At 41.4% G+C, this 21,864-nt stretch overlaps 1 protein-coding gene across 1 annotated transcript in view; it reads left to right on the plus strand.

Moving 5' to 3' along the window:
• Nucleotides 1-21,864, plus strand: part of ZSWIM6 (zinc finger SWIM-type containing 6) — a 167,365-nt gene that overhangs the window by 60,830 nt on the left and 84,671 nt on the right. The window lies entirely within an intron of this gene.

A 21,864-nucleotide genomic window follows, 5' to 3' on the forward strand; every position in this document is an offset into this window, starting at 1 on the left:
TGGTACCTCACTGGAGGTAAACAGGAACCTGGAGGATTGCCATCTTTCTCTTGTATCCTCTTCCACCTTTGGGGCAAGACAAACAGTGTTTATCTCAGATTTCTCTTGGCTTCTAAAGAAGGAGTTCTTGCAGTGTAAACATCCAAGCCAAGAGCTCTGAATCCAAGTTTATTCTAAATTCAACAGCATTGCTGATCAAAAAGGAAATAAATCTGTTAGCTGTATTTCTTGCTGCCATATCTTATGATTGTAATTTTCAAAAGAAATCATCTTTCAAAAGAAGAAATACAAATAAAAATAAACAAGTAATGGTGTTTGTATTGAACTAGTACAGATTGTGGAAACTTTCTTTTATTCTCAAAAGTAATAATTTCTCCTTAGACTAAACCACTACTGTTATATAGTGGAGGTGCTGCCAGTGTCTTTGGGGGAATGTGTGGTGTGTGTACACCAATTGTAATTCCCTTTTTAAAAAAAAAAAGCTTTCATGGCCAAGTGGGGGTACAGATGGTAACATCTTGCATAATTTCAGCCACAACTCCATACGTTGGTCCAAAGCATGAGAGTTTGGTTGAGCAGAAATGAAAGATCCATGGCACACACCTTTATCGTGGCATTAATATTCATGCTTTTTCAGTCGTATCAGGTTACTTGGAGAATCCGTCAGAGAATTCTCAAGGATTCATCAAAACTGAACAATCTGTTTTTTTCACTCTGGTTCTTTTATCAAGATTAAAAAATTCTCTTGTACCAAAAATACAGCTGAGTTCTTGTTCTGTCAGGCAGTTTTTCAGCCATCTTAATTTCTGTAGTCTGGAAGTATTTTTTGCAGGACAGAGCAACACAAATCTGTAAATTCATAGATTATAAAATCAGAAAGGACCACTATGGTCATCTAGGCTGACCTCCTATATAACGCAAGCCAGAGAAGTTCCCTAAGTCTATTCCTGTTTGAACTAGACCATATGTTTTAGAAATGCATCCATTCTTGATTTAAAAATTGCCAGTGATGGAGAATCCCCCATGATTCTTGGTAAGAGTTAACTAGTTCCAGTGGTTAATTACCTTCACTGTTAAATAGTGTGTCTTATTTCCAGGCAGAAGTTGTCTAGGTTCAACTTCCAGACACTGGAACTTCTTATACCATTGTCTCCTAGATTGAAGAGCTCTCCACAACCCTTTTGCTCCTCATGTAGGTACATTTAGACTGTGATCAAGTCACACTGTAACCTTTTCTTTGTTAACCTGAATATTTTGATCTCCTTGAGTCCATCACTATAGGCATATTTTCTAATCCTTTAATCATTCTTGTGACTCGTCTCCGAACCTTCTCTAATTTATCAGCATCCTTCCTGCATTGTGGACACCACAACTGGACACAGTATTCCAGTAGCAGCCATACCTCTGTCTAATACAGAAGTAATATAACCTCTTTACGCCTACTTGATATTCCTCTGATTGTACATCCAAAGATTAGTTGTCCTTTTAGGCACAGTGTCATACTGGGAACTCATGTTCAGCTGATTATCCTCCAGGACCCCCAGGTCTTTTTCAGAGGCACTGCTTCCCAGGATAGTCGCCCATCCTGTAAATATGGCCTACGTTGTTTGTTCCTCTGTGTAGGTCTTTACGTTTGGCTGTATTCAAATACCTATGTTTGCTTACATCCAGGTTACCAACTGATGCAGATTGCTCAGTGTCGGTGATGAGTCCTCTCCCTTATTTACCCCTCACCCAATATTTGTGTTTTCCTGCAACTGTACAGTGATGATTTTGTTTTCTTCCTAGTCAGTTTTAAAAATGTTCAATAGTGCAGGTCCAATGTGGATAAAAATCTTAGCTACAGGGGAAATAACAGATTGCGCAGAAAGAGAAACACTCTTGGGCTGGAGGGAGGTTACTAGTAGAGTTCCTCAGGGATTGGTCATGGGGTCAGTCTTATTTAATATTTTCATTAATGACTTGGGCACAAAAAGTAGGTGTGTGCTAATTAAATTTGCCAAGGATACTAAAGGCATGATCAATACAAAGAAGGATTGGAGGACTTACAGAGGAAGAATTGAATGACCTTGAGGACTGGACTAATAGAAATCAGAGGAAATTTAACAGTACAGGTCACATAATTGGGAATAATAAGAATTTCTGCTTTAAACTAGGGGGTCAGCAGTTGGAAATGACAAATGAGGGGAGAGATCTGAGCATGTCGGTTGCAGGATGAGCCACCAATGTGGTGTGGCCGTGAAAATGGCAGATGTGATTCTAGGATCACATCAAGTGAGGTGTTTCCAGTGAAGAGAAGTAAGTATTATGCCACTGTACAAGGTATTGGTAAGACTCCTTTAGAATACTATGTATAGTTCTGGTCGCCCGTGTTAAAGAAAGATTAATTCAAACTGGATCAGGTGCAGAGAAGGGCTACCAGAATTATCAGGGGAATGGAGAAGCTATTTTACGAGAGGAGACTATAAGAGCTTGGCGTGTTTAGCAAGCAGACAAAAGCTGAGAGGTGATATGATTGCTCTCTATAAATACATCGGGGTAAACACCCAGGAGGGAGAAGAGCTATTTAAGCTAAAGGACAATGTTGGCACAACAACAGATGGGTATAAACTGGCCATTAATAAATTTAGGCTGTAAATTAGAAGACTGTTCGTTTGTTTCTAACCATCGGAGTGAGGCTCTGGAATAGCTTTTCACGAGTAGTAGTGGGGGCAAACAACTACTTAAAATGGAGCATGATAAATTTTTGAATAGGATTATGTGATGGGGTTGCCTGTCGTAGCCAGGGATTGGATACGATGACCTAGAAGGTCCCTTCCAGTCCTACGTCCTGTGTTCCTATGTGCTGGTAGCAGAGAAATAGACGCTAAACTGGGACTACTTTGATTATTCAACAAGTGGTTTTCTCTTATCTAGACTTTTATTTGCAGTTTAGAACAACAGGAAGGTATCAGTATTCTGCTCTTGACATTGGCATCCCCAGGCAGCTTGTGGACATGTGTTCATGTACGCCTATTCCCAATTTCTTCTTAACACTGAAGTGATCTCTAGAATGTAACCCTAATCACAAATGTTAAGTTTAGATAAAGTGAATTATGACTTAGTTCACTTAACCTAGGAATATGAAAAAGGGGTGTAGTTAAATATCTTCTCTCTATAATGCAGTGACCCCTCAATAGAGGGTAGATTGTTGCTTTCTTCAAAGCAAGTCAGTCGCTCTTTCCCAGAGGTTATCACAAGCTGGTAATAGTGTTCTCGTTCCCTTTGCTGTGCTGGCTTCCCATCACTCCCAGCCTCAGCTGGCTTCGAAACAAGTGATTCATCTCACTATTTTTACTTGGGATCCCCACATAGTAGCACTACTGCATTTTAGACTACAGGGCTGGCTCCATTGTCACTTTTGTGTAATCTTATAATCTCCAGAAATTGCTTTGTTTATAATACCCACACAAAAAAAGTTGGAATTTTGTGTGAGAGGTGTCGACATTTATTGGTTAAGTAGGAAGTTAATGGATTAGAGATGTGGGTTAAAAGATGTCAGTGAGGATATATGCAAACTTGCATGCCCCTGGTGTCATATTAACTGCCAGTCTCTGTTCTTCCCTAGCTAAAATGTCTTTGCTTTTTTCTTCCAAATATCCTTTGATATAGTAAATAAAATGGTTGGTCATTGTGTATAATAAACTATAATATGTTGCTGTGGGTATCGTAATGTAGAAAGCTGATAACTTTTAACCGTTGTGAATCCAGGGGAAAACGCAATGAAGATTCCTATTTTCACATCAGAAAAACTGCATACTTCTGTATATCCAAAACCCTATTATTTGAATGGCCACGTTAAATGAATCCCTTCCTTTTCCCTCAGCATGAGATATGAGATAAATGCCCTATCTAGCATGTGTGTCATGCTGAGGGACAAAGAAGAAATTTGGATAATGCAGAGGTTCAGATAATAAAGCAAAGTCCCCCACCAGGTCTGTGAGGTGGACGATGAGACCCCAACCACAGGGGAGGCCACCCTGCTGCTGAAGGACTCCTGCGCCAGCACAGGGAGCTCTTTGCAGCCTCATAGTCATGGGAGGGCGTGAGCAGGGGCCATGGTAGCAGAACTGCAGTGAGCTCACTGCACTGCTGCAGGGCTGATGGCACCCGATCCCTATAGGCACAAAGTGCAGGGATGGCAGATGGTCCTGGCAGAGCAGAGTCCTGGCTGGTGGTCTCTCCTCTGCCCCACCAGGACCACAGCACCCTGCACCTGCATCAGGTGTGCAGCACAGGGGACCTTCTGTAGCCCTGATGTCAGTGGAGTGAGTGAGCGGGGCAGAGCAGATGCTCCCAGCGCGGACTGTGAAGAGGAGGACGACTCCCCCATTGCAAGGGAGGCCGCCTTGCTGCTGAATGGCTTTTGCCCTCTTGATTATGTGACCTCCCAATTATTTGAATAAAATCCATGTGCCCGTGCTATCCAGATAATAGGGAGTATGCTATATTCATATTTCCAGGGACAAGAACAACTTTAGGGTAGGTTTACCAATAACTGTTGAGACATAATTCCTTGTGTCCCTTCGTTTAAAAAAGTAAAAAAACTATACATAAGAAAGTGAGACTTAAAATACAAAATAAATTACATTAGCAGTTGCAGGCCAGAAACTTGTCACATTCGGTTACCTCACCCTGAGTCATGTTTTTTGGACTGAAATAGTCTGCAAGCCACTCATTTGGGGAATCTATTACAAAGAACACTTGGGAGGAGTCCTAATAAAATGTACAATGTTTTTCAAAGGGAATAATTTAGAATAATGCTACTTAAGAGTACATAATATCAGAACAAACAGGCAATGAACAGCATATAATTCTGCACATTATGCAGCAGCATTAAATATACATATTAGTAAGGTAGCAGATGCTTTCATTCTGAAATTGACATGTAAAGTAGCAGTCTCTCTCAGCAGGGTGCTGCTCTATGTGAAGCTCCTTCACATGTAATGAATAGCTAATTTCAGTTTTATAGTCCATGAGAGACTGAAGGGGAATGAGGAGAGGGAGAGCATATGAGCAACCGAAACCAGCAGGATATGTGGAGATGTGCTTTTAATGGAGGAACATTTCAGAACTCTTGGGGTAACCTCATGAGAGGTTTGCTCATCTGTTACTTTGTATTCGGATTGAGAAATTTTTCTTATAAAGGGACAAGCCAGCGTTTGGCTTGTATGCTGCAGGAGGGAGAAGGTGGTAGATGGATGTCTTGCTCTGTAAAGAGAAAGTGTACTGAAAAATGGGTAAGTTTTTCTTATCCCTTATTCAGTGTCCGATCCTCCATTACAGGCTGCTCTGTCATACGTATGGGGAGACTTGGCTAGTAGGTAAATCTGACATTTACATGCATATTTTTCATGGACTTCCCTATCACTAAGATGAGGAAAAAACAGGGTTTTCCTTGTGAATAAGTAAGGTGCTGAGAGGCTTCTGATGTTCCCATATTTCCTGTCTGTGTATTTTTTTTTTTTTTTTTTTGTTTAGAAATATTTTTAGATGGGTAGATGGAGAGTTCAAATATGTGTATAGGTAAGTTACCCAGTTGAAACTGTTGCAGTCCATGTGAGGAACAGGTCCTTCTGGAACACCACTTCCACAAATCTGGACTGCTGAGACTTGGCTGGAGGAAGAAGATGTACAGCAGACGCTTTAGGACATCTGTCAGTTCTGTATCAAAACATTGTGGTTGCAAGGAGGAAAAGTGAATAAATGAAGTAGTTGGTAGTGTTTGTAGCTCCTGGTAACTCCCACATACATTATCTGTGGAAGTCTCCTGTTTGGCTGCATGTATGGGAAAGGCAGGACGATAAAGTACTGTACCCTACAAGTCTTGATACATGTAGCCTGAACTACCTTGTTATGGTATACAATCAATTTAAACTCTTTTTCAGCAGGTAAAAATAACCTGATCATATTGCAGTCACAGAACTTCTTGGCTCTCTGTATGAGTCCAATCTAAGATACACAATCTTTTGCCTCCTATTGGAAGAAAGTGATTTTTGTTGGATGATTTTTGCATGAAAAACTGAAAACTCTTTGGCATGGGGCCCAGATCTTTCCTCTGACTTATGCTGATAGAGTGAAATTAAATGGGAAGATTTCCAAAAGGGGACTGGAGCCTTTTTTTGTTCTTTTAGGTGATACCTTGAAGACAAAAGTACCCTTTCAGAATAAAAAAAAATAGTGAAATCAAGAGAAGTGGCTCAAGGGGAGGAAGACCTCTCTGTTTAGGGGCCTGATTTTTCAGAAGTACTGAGCATTACAACTACCTACTGAAATCAATGGAGGAGTTGTGGTGTTGACATCTCTAAATTTTTAAGGGCCTGATTTTCAATTCTCTAACTAGTAGTCTATGATGAAATTACGGAGAATGACCCTACTGTATTAGGTCACCCCTACTCCATTTGCCGACCAATGAAAGATAGTTTTCTACACTGTTCTGAGGTTATTTTGCTGTAATCTTGGCTCGAATAGAATTCGAACCTCCATTGAACCTCTGAGATGTTGTTATACAAGACTAAACAGTATTTAATTTTAAACTTGTCTAAACCTGGCTGTTGAAGTTCATTATGAGAACACAGCATGATACAGCTGACATCAATTTAATGAAAAATTCCACTGTCCCTATTCTGATTGTATCCTGTTTTAAACTGTTTTTCAGTCAGATCCACAATAACTATACTGAAGCTGCGGCATACTGTTTATTCTTAAAACTCCGAGGATGTGCTACTCAGCATCATGGCAGTGGAGAAAAGATCTTTGATCTAATTTTCCTGTGAGAGGAAAATTCCCACACCTTCACATTCAATTTTTAAGTCTATATAAATACTTTTTTAAAGCAAACCAGTTGATGATTGTAGACTTTTTTTTTTCCTCTGAAAACTTGGAATGTTCCTTGGTTCACTTCTAGTTTCCTTTTAGATGCATAATTTGTTCTACTTTTTTAAGCTGCTTTTTTGGTTTAATTTCCCAGTAATTTTTTACCCCTCCCTTGTTAATATCCCTCTCTCTCTCTTCTCCTCCCCCCCCCCCCCCCAGTGTTTAAACTCTTCTTTTACAGGGTCCTGCTCTTGCTGTGCCACAGTCTACAGAGAGTTTAGATTTCCTCGTGTGGTGCACCAATGAGTGAACAATACCTTGCATTTTATTGCAGGAACCCTCAACCAGCCTGTGAGCAAAGGGGTGTTTAGCCAGCATAGCATGTTAGACATTCAGGTACTGTGACTGTGGATTGTGTATAAGAACCTGAATAGAATAGACCTGAACCTTTCTTGTTCTGAACAGGAAACTTTTGCAAAGTGTCTGTGTTTTGGCTTTCTTCTCTTTGTGGAACTGGGATTTCTTAACTGTTCCCACTTAAACAGTCTGCACTTCAGGTTTGGATTTTGGGTCATTTCTTACAAGGAAAGCAGGCTGGTATGTAGCTACTGTTGTCCGCTGTGGTTGTGGAGATGTATAGCAGACACTGCATCTCCCAGGACATTTAAATTTGCTTAATAGGTTTTAAAAAATGTCAAATGGGCCACTAATTCTGGGTCAGCATGGGCAAATCACTTGCCCTTGATTATGAATATGGCTATCCCCCTCTCCTCTCCCCATTAGCAATTAAGGTTTGGGATACCCTAGAGTAGAGGGTGTACATTCCTCCGGGTTTCTTGGCACTGGGCAGACAGCTCTGGTATGTCAACTCATTCAAGGCATGTAAATGCCTGATTTTTTTTTAGAAGAGTAGCTCGTTGTGGAACAAAGCCATTGACAGTAACCTGAGTGCTAGGTGGCTGGCTCCTGTTGACCTTTTTTGAATTAAACTTCTTAAATCCCTTCTGAAGTGTCTAAGGAGCAGTCTTGAGTTGTGACTGGTCGTGTGCCAGCATGGTAGAATGGCAGGAATGTTTTGAGAGGCCTTTATTTAGGGAGTAGTGGCACAAATGTCAGAGTACTTTGTTCAGAGGGAAATACTGTTGTACTCTTTGTGGATTGGGCTCCGAGGTCCCCAGGCTGTCAGGAAATTATGGGTGTGGTAAACACAAGAAATTGCTCTTAAAACTTTGCTACACTTCAGCATTTATATTTTAAGTGCAGTTCAGCAGTAGCAGCTGGTATTAGTTTGGTTTTGACTTCTCATAGATCCCTAAAGGTCTACATCTTAAAGTATATATTTTACAATAAGATATACTGCAGGAGCTAGAATCAGACTTGGGTTTCCATTACCATTTTTGGTGTGGGTTTTAAAATCCAGAGTTTTAGTGATCTTCTTGATATTAAATACCAGGAAGAGACTGTTTGTTTGTTTTATACAATATGGAAACACTTCTGTTGAGCAGCAAGAGATTGTGGGCACATTTTGTGAAAACTAGCTGCTGTTGTGTGGGTTAATGTTGTATGCTAGTGCTGTCACTCTGGTTTGTGGTATAAATGACCTTTGCATGCGTCCTTACAATTTATTTGTTTACATTACGGTGGGGCCTAGATATTTCAGTCAGGATTGGGGCCCCATTGTGCTCGGCATTCTACAGCTAGAAAGACACTGCCCTTCTGCAAAGTGTTTGCAACAGCTGTCCTGTACTGACTCAGCTGTGATGTTGAGTTTTGACAGATTTTTATCTGGCTACTCTTTCAATGCTTTGGTGTTTAGTGATCTTTTCTGAACTGCTTTGTCAGGAAAGCTTACATAGTTCTTCCTTATTTTTTTCTGGAATCTGTTGTAATGCATAATGACCTGAGGAAGTTACAGTAAGCATCTCTGCTGTAGAAACTTACATCCCATATTGAACCCATCCATAAACTCCAAGTCTATCACAATGAGCTTACTATAGTAACATTTTAAAAATATCTCTTTCCTCCTCCTCCTCCTGCATCCATCTTGAGTCTGTTATATAACTTAAACAGGAATTCAGTGTATATTCTAGCTATTGCGTGGACAACATGCTGTAAATGAATAACTTGCTCTAAACAAAAAGAAAAACATTAACTTTCAATTATTTGACAAACCTGAAAAGACTTATAACAAATGGCCTGGGTTGTTCTATAAAGATAGGTATGCAGAAGAGAAGGGTGGAAATACAGCAACATTTGGAAGATCTCTGGGGTGCCTCCTTTTTTCCAGGAGCTGCTGAATACCATTTTTCATCAGTCATAAGCACACCATTGATTTTAGCTAGGGGAAAATGTCATTATTAGGAATTGGAATGGGAATGGCTGTTTGCTTTTAAACAGGCTATAGCAGATTTCCTGACGGAAGGTCAGTGTTTTTAACAATATTAGTGTTGTGCATACTTACGCTAGTAGGGAAAATTTTGTGCTAAATAATTATTTTTCTTAAGAACACCATCTTGATTTCCTGTAATAGCAAAGGGTTACTTGTGGTTGGATTAGCCTAAATACCTTTATTGCTCAGCAAAATATTAATGCCGGTATTTTACTATTATTCTCCCTCTTCCCTTCCCCCCCCCACCTCAGTGAGAGATGAATCAGGCCCTTCATCAAGAGAATGGGAGACATTCAAAGCTGAGACCATTCTGAGAGTCAATCAGAAAATTATTTCTGAGGGTTTCCCTCCTTTGCATCACTTCCTTTGCCTCTTCAAGATTAGTGTGTGTTTCTTTCATAATATTCATAAGCTCCTTTTGCCTCAGAAACAAGACACACCCAAGATTACTGTCAAATACTGGTCTTCAGTGATACGGCGCCTTTTAAAAGTAGTTGAGAGAAATCCACCCTACTGATTATTTTTTTTTCTTAAAACTGTCAGATCCATTTAGTAGCTGAAATCAATCTTCAGACCTTTTCTCTCTCTAAAAACCAGTTATTACTTTTGTTGTTCCTGTTCACATTTCAGCTTAAAATTTGGCTTTTCATAGAGGGAGAGGTGCTTAGTTGCTTGGTTAGGGGGTATTTACTTGTGTCTGAAATTGGGCTGCAGACCCACTGGCTCTTCACTTCAAAAAAGTAAGATTACCTGTTAAATATAACTGTAACTCATAGATCTGAAATAGGGAGAACGTTTTCAGTTATTAAGAAAGTAAACAGCAACTTTCCTAAAAATAGTGCCCATGTTGTCTGTTTGTCAGGCAAGCCATTTTCTACGGTATTTAGGGCTGCTGACAGTGGTGAAAATTTATCCTTTATTTAACAACACTATCTTTGTTTTTTCCCTTGTCATGTTACTTTAAGGATATTTTAATGAAAGCAAGATTTTTAGTTTGCGTTCACTTGATCATGCTGCCTTTTCTGCACTTGTAGTCATAGTCCCCTATTTGTGATATTGCAAAGGGTTGCTGTGGCAGTTATTGGCATTTTACAAATATGTTATGTGTGATGTGAAAACTAAGAGGCAAGAGATGACCAAACCACTTTATTCTTAGGTTATGATGAGGGAAGCAAAAAAAAACCCCAAAATATTGTTCATTGGCAGGTATATCTCCAAACAAAGTTTTCTCCTTTGTTTGGTTTTTATAGTTTATTATAAGATGTGCAATCCAGTGTGGTTTTTAAGTATGCAACATTAGTTTTACCTGATCCCATGTAAAAAACAACAACAACAAAAAACCTTTACCAAGGAACCAGTCTGGAGAGCTAGAGATGATGATTTGTACTGCCATCCAGAAGACTAAGGTTTGACTTCCATACTTAGGCCTTGTCTGTACTTGAAAGTTTTGCTGCTTTAACTTTGCTGGCAAACTCCACCTCATGTAGACACAGTATAAAACTGCTTCTACTGCTTATAGTTTATTCCTGTTTGCCGAAGAGATATAAGCTATACTGATCTAACTGCATCTACTCTATGGGCTTGGCTACACTTACATTTTAGAGCGCTCTAACTTGCTGGTTCAGGGGGGTGAAAAATCACCTCCCTGAGCGCAGCAAGTCAGAGCGCTTTAAAGCATTAGTGTAAGCAGGCTCCGAGCACTGGGAGCCGCTCTCCCAGGGCTCGGAGCCGATCCCCTCGTGGAGGTGGATGACCAGGAGCGCTGGGAGAGCTCTGTTCCAGAGCTCGCGCGCGACCACACTCACACTTCAAAACGCTGCCGCAGGAGCGCTCCCGCAGGAGCGTTTTGCAGTTCCCAGTGTAGCCCTGCCCTAAGGCTTTTACTGGCATGACAATGTCAGTTTAAAAAAAAATCGTCACAGCTCACATTGACATCGCTATGCCAGTAAAACTTAAGGCCACGTCTACGCTATAAACTTCAGTTGACAAAGTTATGTGGGCGTACGGCCACTGTGGTTAGCATATCGCTTGAGTGCATGCGTACTTCGCTGTTTGTCTCAGCCCTGTGCACACTTGCCAGGAGTGCTTGTGTCAGTGTAAAGTGCAGTGCACCATGGGTAGGTATCCCAGTATGCCCCGTGTGGCTGTCCAGCACAATTCGTTTTGGGAAATTTTAGCTGTGTGTTGTGGGGTAGAAATGACTCACAAACTTGCATGGCACTTTTTTTTGGTCTGCCACCTCTAACAGAAGCCTGGAGCCTACAAAGCTTTGCACGATTTTCATGACCATTGCAAGTATAAAACACATGCTTCTCCTGTATTTGCAGACACCCAGGAAGAACTGTAATAACAGGGGATGTGACTCTTTGTTTGAGGACAGATTGCTAAGGGAGATAGAGGAAAAACAATTCAAGGTAGTTGGTGACATTTATGGAGCACCTACAGACAGTGAAGTGCCGAGAAGTGGCTGCAGAACTTCTGGATGTAAAAGGCCACATTCCTAGATCTCTGTCAACCTCACCCCAGCCCTCAGGGCAGGGACATCAGAATGAGAGTTGCACTGAGAGTGGAGAAGTGAGTGGCTATCATGCTCTGAAAGCTTGTGGTGCTGGATTGCTTCCAGTCAGTGGGAAATCATTTTGGTGTTAGAAAATCCATGTTGGGGGCCATTGTCATGTAAATGTATAGGATCATTCATGGTCTCCTGCAATGTTCAGGACACAGTGAATGGAATTTTGCAGCAATGCAGTTCCTGAACAATAGTGGGTTGATAGACAGCATGCATATCCCTATTTCAACACCAGCCCACCTTAAAACAGAATATATCACCTGAAAGCGCTACTTTTCTATTGTTATGCAAGTGTTGATGAATCACCAGGGATGCTTCAATGATAAGTGTGGGCTGTTCAGGGAAGGTGCCTGACGCTTCCATTTTTAAGAACACGGGACTGTTCAGAAAGCAGGGACATTCTTTCTTGACTGGAAGATTATCACTGGTGACATTGAAATGCTAATAGTGATTCTGTGGGACCCAACCTGTTCCTTGTTCCCATAGCTCATGAAGCCCTGTGCTGGCCACCTCAACAGCACCAACGAAAGATTCAGCTACCATCTCAGCAGAAGCAGAATGAAGTTCAATGTACTTTCAGTAGATTGAAGGGATGCTGGTGGTGTTTACTAACAAGATTGGATCTCCGTGAGAAAAGTATCTCAATGCTTTTAGCTACTTGTTGTGTGCTGCATAATATCTGTGAGGCAAACGGGAAAAAGCTGCCACTAGGGTGGAGGTGAAGCAACTGTCGTCTGAGTTTTGGACTGCCAGACACAAGGGCAAAATAAGAGCCCAATGTGAAGTTTCTCACTTGCGGGAGGCTTTGAAGAGTACTGTAGTGGTTTGTCACGGTTATGTTCTGTGCTGGACTATTATCTGGGCCTGGAGCTTTAGGTGCTGCTAGGAATTGGATAGTGCTTGATGTGAATTTATAAATATGACCAGATGTTTTCCTGAAGCTGTGTATTATGTGGTACTTGCCGGACATTTACAAGTACAGTTTCCTTTGAGTATCAGTATGTTGAGCATCCCCTCCATAGTCCTTTTCTTTCTCCTCCTCATCAGGGTCAGCTGTTCTGCAGGTGTGGACGGGGCATCTCTGATTAAAAACACAGGCAACTATCATTGGATTTACAGTCACAATGGGAAGGGAAAGACAAGTTGCAAAACACTCTTCTCTTATTCCCATAAAAACTTTTAATGAGACAAACTTATTTGCTCTTCAGCTTTGGAGCACCTCTCCACAGCACCACTTCCCAGCTCCAGCCATGGTGAGTATGGCCTACCAGGGGCAAGAGATGGAAGAAATTTCAGTTGCATAAAACAATAAAATTTCAGTCCCTGTTCCATGGGCAAAGATATAGAGCAGTGGCACTGAATATTGTACTATGTATCATGGGTAGTGGTGGGTTTAGCTGATATCTCACTCCTGAGGGCCACAAAGGCACAGAGAGCATGTCTGCTACTGGTGTCCCAAAGCCATCTGGGCCCAATTTGGTGCTATCTTGTTTACTGCAGTGGTGCCAGCCGAACCCATTGTGGAGTGGCATGGGGAAGTGTCCTACCACGGATGAAGAAATCAGGCAGCCATTCCTAGAAAACTTGGGGAGAGAATTGCAGAGTATCTCCATGAAAGTTTCATTGAGATCTAAGAGGATACAAGGGACGTCCCTATGTAGAAAAACAAAGTACACCGTGTGCCCTCCCCTTTTCCCTGCTCCTCCGCCCCCCACCCTCCAGCAGATACCAACTTCATCTCTCTTTATTATACTTCTACCTCTTCTTGTAGGAGTAAAACAACAAAGTCAATACCTGTGTCTTGTTAACTTGGGGATGGGCCAGGCACCGTCTTTAAATTTGAACACTAAGGAAAAATGCTTGCATGCACTTACCCAGGGCTTCTTCCTTTTCACTGGGCTCATCCGTGTTTGACTGGCAGAACTGGATATTCTGTGACAGAGGCTCGAACAGGTCCTGGCTCATGGTATAGCTGGATCCCCCACCACATCCTTCCCCCTCTACCCTGCTGTCCATGGCAGGGCTCTCTATCTTACCTCTTCTGAGGTATCCACAGTGGTCTGTGGGGTGCTAATGGGGTCTCTACCAAGTATGGCATGAAGCTTGTAAAAGCCTGTGGCTCAGCACCAGATCAATTTGTTGGCCCTTGTGGTATGCCTACTGCAGTTCCTTCGTTTTCACATGGCACTGCTGCTGATCATACCCCTTTACATGCATCCTCCATGTAGTCTTTTTGTAGATGGTCACATTTCAATGGCTGGTCAGTAATTGTGCCTGCACAATCTCTTCTTCCTGCAGGCTCAGGTGGTCCAGTATGTCCTGTCCGCTCAAGACAGGAGCACGGTTAGTGCTTGGTGCCAACATTGCCAGTTGGGCAGTTGCACACGACCAGAGAGAGCTCCTTGGTGTGCTTGTCACAGTGGGCAATCAGGAAGAGACATTACAAAAATATGTGGAGATTTTTTTAAAGACGAAGGTGGCTTCCCTTGCTGTAACCCCTGGGCAGTGGAGTTCACAGTTGTGACCAGAGCAGTCCCTGTTATAGGGAATGGGACATGGTGGGACAGCTGTTGGAGGACTGTTAGGGATGACATAGGTCTATATTCACACTGCATTGACGTCAGTAAGTCGACTGTGGCTCAATACCTTTTGGAGAAGTGGCTTTGCTGCATCACTGTAATGGGGTGCTCAGCTGGAGACAAATTTGAGTGTAGACACATGTACAAATAGATCAATGGAAGGCAACTTACATTGACCTAACTTGGTAGTGTAGATTAGGCCTAAGTCTCTTGTTCTCTAGGCTGAGAACAGTATTGAGTAATCTGCTCTCCTTGATCAGTGGTGACCACCATGGCTGATGTGGGAGTGATACAAAAGTCATACTTTTTGCCCAGAAGATAAGGAGTGGAACTTGGAAGCTGATACATACAAGATCATACACACAAGGTGTAGTTCTAAGAATGCAACAGCCCTATTGGATGTGAGGATTTAGAGCACTGACAAATCTTGTGTGTGCACATCTGTAGAAAACAGCATTTTAACTTAGTCTAGAAATAATTGTTTTTGGATGTTGGGCTAAAATTTTATCAATAGCTTTTAGTAAAGTCTTTTGAAAAGTCATGGCAAACTGCCTTTTATTAAAGGCAAGCCTTTAGTGTGCTGTTATTTAAAAATAAAAAAGGTTTTATTCTGAGTTTCATTGCAAGTAACAAAAATCAGACACTTGCTCTGTAAACCAAGGTCACTTTTTTAAACAAAGGAAATGCTATAATCAGAGTTAACACATCACTGTGTTTTAGAGAGAGCCCCTGTAATGCATGTAGGCAGCTGTACAATTCTCAGGCCTGGAGGTCTGAGAGGACAGACTTTGAGGAAAGTCTTGGTAAAAATTTAGTCACCAGCCAAATTTTGCATACACCTGGCCTTCTATATGAGGTGGGAAAACCTCATGATGCTGGGGTATGATGTTTGCTTAAGGTCCGCTGATGTAGTCATTGTGTTTAATGTTGTTGCTGAGCTGCCATGCTCACTTCCAAAAAAGTGATGAACTTTCAAGCTGTCAGTGAAGTGTGTGTGTGGTTCTATTGTTCTAATCCACGCTCTTCCTGGTATGTAAAAATTCCCAACATGTTAAATCATAACTATTTTCTGTGGCAAAACTCCATCTTTAGTGTGTGTTGGGTGCAGTTCAGTAATGGTGCAAAACTTACTCTAGACGATACGTACGTTCAAGACATAAACTACCCCAGACTGAATATTTGTAACATATAACAAACACCTTGTGTACTGCTGCTTAACCTTTCTTTCTCTCCAAGTTACCTTTCTACAGGCATTTTCAAGATACAATGACTGTAAGTAGTTTCCATTTTAAACCACAACTTTCTTTGGTTTATAAATTGTCAGTTTAAATTAGCTCCAGGTGGAGTGTTGGCATACAAGTCTTTAACTTGAAAATTAACTTTGTTTCTTTTAGGGTTGTTAAGGTTCCTTCCCCACTCTGAACTCTAGGGTACAGATGTGGGGACCTGATGAAAACCCCCTAAGCTTATTTTAACAGCTTAGGTTAAAACTTCCCCAAGGTACAAACTATTTTACCTTTTGCCCTTGGACTTTATTGCTGCCACCACCAAGCGTCTAACAAATATATAACCGGGAAAGAGCCTGCTTGGAAACATCTCTTCCCCCCTCCCCACCCCCCCTCCAAAAAAAATCCTCCCAAACCCTACACCCCCCTTTCCTGGGTAAGGCTTGATAAAAATCCTCACCAGTTTGCATAGGTGAACACAGACCCAAACCCTTGGATCTTAAGAACAATGAAGAAGCAATCAGGTTCTTAAAAGAAGAATTTTAATTGAAGAAAAAGTAAAAGAATCACCTCTGTAAAATCAGGATGATAAATACCTTACAGGTTAATCAGATTCAAAACATAGAGAATGCCTCTAGGCAAAACCTTAAGTTACAAAAAGACACAAAAAGAGGAATATACATTCCATTCAGCACAGCTTATTTTGTCAGCCATTTAAACAAAACAGAACCTAATGCATATCTAACTAGATTACTTACTAAGTTCTAAGACTCCATTCCTTTTCTGTTCCCAGCAAAAGCCTCACACAGACAGAGAACCTCTGTTTCTCCCTCCCCTCCAGCTTTGAAAGTATCTTGTCTCCTCATTGGTCATTTTGGTCAGGTGCCAGCGAGCTTATCCTAGCTTCTTAACCCTTTATAGGTGAAAGGGTTTTTCCTCTGTCCAGGAGGGATTTTAAAGGGGTTTACCCTTCCTTTTATATTTATGACAAGGATATATTAAAGTTAACACAAAATTTAGTTTAGGAAATGTCTTTGTACTCTTTAATTTAAAGCCATTTCCACCTTAAAAGAGTAAATTGGACAGATGGTGAATATGGTCTAAACTCTTGCTTGCCCTGGAAAAAATAACAACCAGTCAGCTACTGAGCTTTGAAAAATGGATAAAGGAAACACTCAAGAACTATTTTCCATAAGGATTTGTAGTGGCTTGAGAGGGGTGGTGAAGCAAAAGCTTGCTTGTCACGTGCTTTTAGTCCACACAATAGTAATGAATGTGCCAAGAGATACAGTGTTCATGTCTTATCTGGCAGACCAGTCTGCTAATTCCGTTTTAAATGATCATTCGAGATGGATGGTATGATTCTGATAAGCCCACTGTAAAATTGTGTAAGAGAGGATTCTCCACAGTGGGCTCTCCAGAGAAAATCCCTATTTCTCAGCTCAGGCTCATTTAAATTCTTCCTTGCCTTTGCTGTTACTTTTTCTCCCAAGAAGAAGGGCCTATAATAAGTAACTGCAGTGCACATCTCCTGTCCCTCTCCCTTACCATCTCATTCATCTTCAGAACTGTGTGCAGGGATTTAGCCATACATCTTCTGTTTACCTTTATGGGAGCCATATAGGTAATCCTTGTTTGCCACTTGGAAACATTTAGGGGGTTAACTGATCAATTTTAAGAAAAAGCTGTGTTGTCCAAATGGTACACTTCATTTCAGTTTTAAGATCATGAATGCATATTGGGTGCAGTGTGATAGTGTTCTCTAGAGCAGGAGTCGGCAACCTTTCAGAAGTGGTGTTCTGAGTCTTCATTTATTCACTTTAATTTAAGGTTTCGCGTGCCAGTAATACATTTTAATGTTTTTTAGAAGGTCTCTCTCTATGTCTGTATATTATATAACTAAGCCATTGTCGTATGTAGAGTAAACAAGGTTTTCAAAATGTTTAAGAAGCTTCATTTAAAATTAAATTAAAATGCTGATCTTACGCCGCCAGCCCGCTGCCGGCCTGGGGTTCCGTTCACCTAGGCTGGCAGCAGGCTGAGCAGGGCCTGTGGCCGGGACCCCGGCTGGCAAGGGGCCAGCAGCCAGAACCGCGGACCGGCAGTGGGCTGAGGGGGGCCAGCGGCTGGGACCCCAGAACAGCAGTGGGCTGAGTGGCTCAGCCCGCTGCCCGTCTGGGGTTCTGTCCGCTGGCTCCTGCCAGCCAGGGTCCCGGCTGCCGGCGCTGCTCAGCCCGCTGCCGGTCTGGGATCCTGGCCGTGCCCACACAGAGTGGGTACCTACCTTCTCCCTGGTTCTAGCCCATTCTCTTCCTCTCTCTGCACTGAGATGAGGGTGGGAGTGCACTGAGCACAGGGCTGGGGGTGAAGGAGCAGGTTGGGGTGTAGGATCTGGCCAGGAGCTAGAATGAGGGAGGGGGCTCAGAGTTGGGGCAGGAGGTTTGGGTATGGCGTGCTTACCTGAGCAGCTCCCATTTGGTGCAAGGGGTGCAGGTGGGAATGTGTGGGGGGTGCAGGAGTCAGGGCGTGGGGTGTGGGGGGGTGCTGGAGTCAGGGCGGTCATGGGGGGAGGCAGAGGGCTGGGTGTGTGGGGAGTGTAGGGGTCAGGGCTGGGGGTGTGGGCTGGGGTCGTGGGGGTGCTCCCAGTCCCCTGCCTTGAGCGGCTCGTGGCAGGGAGCTCGAGGGGATATGCCCTGATTCTGGCCCCCTGTCCCCACCTCTTCTCTGCCTCCTTCCTGGAGCAGCGCGCGCTGCGGCTCCACTTTCCCCCTCCCTCACAAGGGCCATCAGCTGATCGGCAGTAGGGAGGAAGAGGAGGGGGGGCAGGAATGCAGCACGCTGGGGGAAGAGGTGGGGGACGGGGGGAGCTTGCCTGCTCTGCAGCAGCAGCTGGCAGGACCCAGCTTCTTCACCCTGCCCCCATGGGATGGGGGTGGAGAAGAGCGGGCCGGCGTGGGCAGGATTTTTAATGGTACGCTGCTGTCTGCCGGGGTCCCGGCCTGGGTTCAGCAGCAGGCTGAGCGGGGCCGGTAGCTGGGACCCGGCAGGCAGCAGCGTGCCATTAAAAATCGGCTCGCGTGCTGTCTTTGGCACGTGTGCTGTACGTTGCCGACCCCTGCTCTAGAGACACATTACAGCAAGCTATTCAAAATCACACTTTAATCTTTAGGATATTTCTGTAATTCAGTTCTGACATTCTTACATTTTCTGGAAAGAACAAACTACACCCAGTGGTTGTGTTTTAATCAAAGGTTTCTGGTAACTGTATAAACCAGGCAAGTGTAGCTTAGAATGGTTTATGCCATCAAAATTCTGGATTGTAAAGATGTATTTTTAATTTGTATAATTCAGGTGTAGTTTTTTTTTCTTATAATTGGGATTTAAAGAGTAGCTCTCCTCTCCGAAAACGGGGTTTAAACTAGACATGTTTTTAAAGGGAAAGTATACTTAAAATTGTGATATTTTAGCATATGTCATTTATAAATAAATGTGACTATGGGGCTCAAAAGTTAAATAACCAGTGATATGTCATCAGTTAGAGTATCTTTGTCCACTTGGAACAGGCTTCTGATTTTAGATTTTTTTCTTTTTTTGTCTGGACTGGAACCATTTTATGATCATTGCAGTGCTGAGCTACAGTGCATTGTGCACGTAGAATTTTCAAAGTTTTAAATTCTAAATTAATTAGATTTAAAAATAAATAAATACAACTGCACCAAATTCCTTCCCCTTCTCCCTGCCTTTATTTACAATCCCACTGTATCCTTGAGCAACAGAAAGGTAAAACCCATCATAAACTTGAACGTACTTTTATTTTTTCTTCAGATTTATTTTCATAAACACAGAATATCAAATTTGAGAACATCAGAGGATACTTCAGTATAATATGGCAGTGGAAATTATTTCCAAATTTTTAGTTTGGAGTGAAGCATCATTTGAAACTCAGTGTTTACTACCCTACTCTGTTTTATAAGGATGTGTTAGGTAAGAGTATCTGATACTAACAGTTATAATTTGGCTGCAGAAAGATACAAAATCATTTTGCAGTGATTGCTTCAAATTTTCATACTAATGGCCCTTCAGGGCACATTTCTCTTTTAGAAATATAGCACCTGAAAACTTCAGTTATTTAATATCACTGTTTTTCTGCAGTCAAATAGCTCCTTGTTTGTCTTTGAATGAATGTTTAAACAGAAGTGAAATTACATAGCAAATGAGCCACATTTCACATGTATCAGATGTTTTAACTGACTTCCTAGGCACACTTTTCAAAAACACAAGACTCTTGCAGATTGCAGAACGTCAGGATGGCTTTAACTATTGGTCCTATGCTATTGTTAAAGATATTAAAACAATTAATTGCAGCTGCTGAAAGGAAAAGGTGAAACATACTTTCTCTAATAAATAGTTTATGTGCAATGAATGTAGACTTCTTTGCTTCAAACCCTTTTGTCAACAGGTTGACAAATGAGGTAACAAATATCAATGATACTATTATAGTTTCTGTATTGTATTTTCTAAATAGATGTAAATAAACATTTAACATCAGGGAAGATATGATTTTTTGTTTTTTAAAGAGAAGATTCAAATTGCAACTTCAGAAGGAAGTGCTGTGAAGAAGTATGACAGGTTTGTAGCAGTGGAGGCTTTCCTTTCATCTGGGGCTCAGCAGGAGGTGAAATGTCAATATCTTTGAGTTCCACTGGGAGTAACTGTTCCTTGGTCTTCTCCAAGGAGTATGGACATCTCTCTGCCTGTCGGGTGATAAATTACTGCAAATGAAAAACTGTAGTAGCTCTTGCTATGCTTGTAGAGAAAGGAAGTCTGTTTACTTCTGCTACAAACTGTCAATTAGATTTTAGTAGGATATTGAAAGGCTAGTTTTAAAAGGGTGAACCTGCATAGGAGAGGAAAATGGAGTGGAAAAACCATTTTACTGTTAATCTGCATTGTTGTGGGAGACACATTCAAAAGGTAATACAGATCAACAGTTGATACATTTGTTACAGCCTAACTGTACTTCTGAGATAGATCTTGCTGTGTGTTAACTTTTTTAGACAATGTATATTCAATTTCTTCCGTTTGTTGTTTAATGTACAAAGAGAAAAGAGGGCAAAATATTGCTTCATAACTTAAATACTAGTATGTTAAGACATGGTTGATTCGGAACGTCTGTATTTTAGGCTGCAATTAAATGTGATAGTCTTTTTTGTTTAAACCCGCTGTTGTCCTACAAGTGTAATGTATTGCTCAGATCAGGATCTTATTACTAATGTTAGCATTTACAGACTTTTACTGGAAAAAAATTTATGATGTCCTAAAAAAAATGCCTTTTCTATGTCTGTCCAACATGAGTAGGAATTTAAAATACTGTTTTTTATTTTTAATCCAAATATTTCTCAAGAGACCTTCATCTTCCCAAAAAAAACAGTAACTATTTAAATTTGAGATTTAATTATATGTTAAGTCAAACTGATAACATTAGGCAAGGTCATTTGTAGCACAAGTTTTTCCAAACAGCCCTGCAGACCATTTGACCTTTTATCTTATTCCTATTGACATTGATGGGAGTTTTACAGTTGATGTCAGCAGGAGTAGGTTGGTATCCCTTAAGCCTCATCTGCATCACCATTAGTATTCAAGTTCTAGGTATTTTCTAAGTACATAGATGAAGACTGGAAATCACTCCAAAGTAGACAGGGAACTTGATAAAAAAAGAATCTTTCTATAAAAGCAGCTGAGCCAACTGATCTAATTTGTATTCATTTGTGGTAAAGGAACACATTGTTTAAATACTGTATTTGAAACTGGCCAATGTTTAACCATTACATTAAAGTAGTATGTCCTGAATATTTTTTTTTTAAAAATCCTTAACTTTTTTTTTTTAAGGGGTTTTCTGCTCCTTCTGTATTTTAGTGCTTTGGGTGGATCTGAGAGCAACAACACAACATATTTGAAACTTGCTCTTGCTCCCATCCCTTTCTTTTCCATGCGTGTTCTAGCTTACTGTCTCTTCAGTTTCAGTGTCAGCTCTGCTATTGCTGTAACTGGCAAACATCGTTCTCGAAAGCCTGGGTTAGAGTGTGAATGTGACGCTGAGGAAGGTATCAGAATAATGGAACTGAATGCAACCCAAACAGTGATGCTGACTATGCAAAGTGATGTCAAATGTACAGTGTAAACAAATGGAAAAAATAGGGAGTGTTTCTTCTAATCTTTCAGTTCTTGTAATTTGAAGGGTTTCTT

This window comes from Caretta caretta, chromosome 5 (genome assembly GCF_965140235.1).
Source record: "Caretta caretta isolate rCarCar2 chromosome 5, rCarCar1.hap1, whole genome shotgun sequence".
NCBI classification, from domain to species: domain Eukaryota; kingdom Metazoa; phylum Chordata; order Testudines; family Cheloniidae; genus Caretta; species Caretta caretta.